This window comes from Myiozetetes cayanensis, unplaced genomic scaffold (genome assembly GCF_022539395.1).
Source record: "Myiozetetes cayanensis isolate MyiCay16 unplaced genomic scaffold, myiCay2020 scf807, whole genome shotgun sequence".
Lineage (NCBI taxonomy): Eukaryota > Metazoa > Chordata > Aves > Passeriformes > Tyrannidae > Myiozetetes > Myiozetetes cayanensis.
This window is the reverse complement of record NW_026088083.1, coordinates 18,011-20,734: the sequence shown is the minus strand read 5'-3', so window position 1 is coordinate 20,734 and position 2,724 is coordinate 18,011. Positions and strand designations below refer to the sequence as shown.

The following is a 2,724-nucleotide window of genomic DNA, read 5'->3' as shown; positions in this document are numbered from 1 at the left end:
GGACCCCTGACCCCTCGGGACCCCAAATAAAATAACCCCCTAAATAAAATAACCCCCCAAAACAAAATAATCCCCCATAGCCAGGAACATCCTGGGGGTGGAGGAGCTGCCGCCCTCAGCAGCTCTGGGGGTGGGGCTGAGGGGGTCAGGAGGGACCCCAGACCCCTGGGACCCCCAAATAAAATAACTCCCCCAAATAAAATAACTCCCCATGGGCAGGAACATCCTGGGGTGGAGGAGCTGCCGCCCCTCAGCAGCTCTGGGGGTCGGGGGTCGGGTCAGGGGGACCCCCGACCCCCTGAGACCCCCCCAAATAAAATAACCCCCCCAAAAAATACTCCCTAAATAAAATAAATCCTCCCATGGGCAGGAACATCTTGGGGTGTTGGAGGAGCTGCCGCCCCTCAGCAGCTCTGGGGGCTCAGGGGGTCAGGGAGGGACCCCTGACCCCTGGGACCCCCTCAAATAAAATACCCCCCAAAACAAAATAAACCCCCAAATAAAATAAACCCCCATGGGCAGGAACATCTCGGGGGTGGAGGAGCTGCCGCCCCTCAGCAGCTCTGGGGGTCAGGGGGTCAGGGGGTCAGGGGGTCAGGAGGGACCCCTAGACCCCTGAGACCCCCAAATAAAATCCCCCCATGCCCCACTCACGGGCGAAGTAGCAGGAGAGGAGGAAGATGAGGAGGAAGATGAGCAGGAAGGTGATGTCGGTCTCCAGGATGCCTTTTTTGGGGGGGGATTTTTGGGGTTTGGGGGTTTGGGGATGGGAGACCCCCAAAAGTCGTCAGGGCAACCCTGGACCCCAAATAAACCCCCAGACCCCAAATAACCCCCCAGACCCCAAATAACCCCCCAGACCCCGAATAATCCTCAGACCCCAAATAACACCCCAGACCCCAAACAAACGACCCCAGACCCCAAATAAACCCTCCAGACCCCAATAACCCTGACCCCAATAACCCTCCAGACCCCAAATCAGCCCCCCTGACCCCAAATAATGCCCTTGACCCCAAATAAACGACCCCAGAACCCAAATAAACACCCCCAGACCCCAAATCGAACACCCCAGACCCCAAAATAACACCCCCGACCTCAATAAACGCCCCCAGACCCCAAATAAACCTCCAGACCCCAAATAAACCTCCAGACCCCAAATCGGCACCCCCAGACCCCAAATCAGCACCCCCAGACCCCAAATCAGCACCCCCAGACCCCAAATAAACCCCCTGACCCCAATCCCTCACCGAACTCGTCAGCCGAGAAGTGTCGGGTCCAGAACGAGTCCCCGTTGGTCAAAACCATCTCGTACTCCAGCTCCAGGCCATCCCCCTGGGGGGGTTTAGGGGGAATTTTGGGGTTTTTTGGGAGTTTTTGGGGGTTTTGGGATTTTTTTGGATTTTTTAGGGATTTTTTGGGTTTTTTTGGGGGTTTTGGGGTTTTGGGGCTTTTCCCCGTTGGTCAAAACCATCTCGTACTCCAGCTCCAGGCCGTCCCCCTGGGGGGTTTTGGGGAAAATTTTGGGGTTTTTGGGGTTTTTTGAGGTTTTGGGATTTTTTGGGATTTTTTAGGGATTTTTTGGGGTGGTTTTGGGGGGGTTTTGGGGGGTTTTGGGGGTTTTGGGGGTTTTCCCTGCTGGTCAGAACCATCTCGTACTCCAGCTCCAGGCCGTCTCCCTGGGGGATTTGGGGAAAATTTTGGGTTTTTGGGGTTTTTTGGGGTTTTGGATTTTTTGGATTTTTAGGATTTTTGGGTTTTTTGGGGGGTTTGGGGTTTTCCTGTTGGTCAGAACCATCTCGCACTCCAGCTCCAGGCCATCTCTGGGGGCTGGGGCTTTGGGGGTTTTGGGGTTTTTGGGGTTTGGGGATTTTTTGGATTTTTTTCGGTATTTTTGGGTATTTTTGGGTGGATTTGGGGGTTTTGGGGATTTTCTTTGGGGTTTTTTTAGGGTCTTTGGAGGGTTTGAGCTTAGGGTCATCGTGGTTTTTGGTTTTTGGGGGTTTTTTGGGGAGTTTGGGTTTTTTTTTGGTTTTTTGTGTTTTTGGGGGATTGAGGGTTTTTCTTAGTGTTTTTGGGGGCTAGAGTTTTTTGGTTTTTGGTTTTTTTGGGGGTTTTGGTTTTTTTGGTGGTTTCAGGGGTTTTTGGGGCTTCTTGGATTCTTTTGGTTTTTGGAGGGGCTTTGGGTTTTTTGGATTTTTGGGTTTTTTGATTTTTTGGAGGCTTTTGGGGGGGTTTTTGGGGGGGTTTTGGGGGTGTTTTTGGGGAGGGGTCTGCACTCACCCCGCACTTGCTGAGGGCCACGTACCACCAGCGCTCCCAAGCACCGAGCGGAAACTCGCGCCCGCTCGAGCAGCTCAGGAGCCCCCTCGGCACCACCTGCCGAGACCCCAGACCCAAATGACACCCCCAGGACACCCCCAGACCCAAATAAACACCCCCAGACCCAAATAAACCCCCCAGATCCTGATATATCCCCAAATAACCCCCTGGCCGCTCGAGCAGCTCAGGAGCCCCCGGCACCACCTAAGCCGAGACCCCAGACCCAAAATGACACCCCCAGACCCAAATAACCCACCCCAGACCCAAATAACACCCCCAGACCCAAATAACACCCCCAGACCCAAATAACCCCCCCAGGCCCCCCCAGACCTGGCATCCCGACCAGGGGTACTGCGTGGTGAGGTTGATCCCTGCAGCCCCCCCAGGACCCCAAAACACCCCAAA

At 54.4% G+C, this 2,724-nt stretch overlaps 1 long non-coding RNA gene across 4 annotated transcripts; it reads right to left on the bottom strand.

The window, feature by feature from the left end:
- Window positions 1–112: 112 nt before the first annotated feature.
- Window positions 113–2,318, bottom strand: LOC126652384 (uncharacterized). 4 transcript variants are annotated; one of them, XR_007631962.1, is made up of 4 exons: window positions 2,281–2,318; window positions 1,248–1,332; window positions 655–726; window positions 113–124 (listed from the first exon to the last, which is right to left on the bottom strand). It is a non-coding gene; the product is annotated as an uncharacterized LOC126652384 (long non-coding RNA). The 4 variants fall into 4 exon arrangements; XR_007631961.1 differs by lacking the exon at window positions 113–124 and adding an exon at window positions 247–259; XR_007631960.1 differs by lacking the exon at window positions 113–124 and adding an exon at window positions 401–413.
- Window positions 2,319–2,724: the final 406 nt, after the last annotated feature.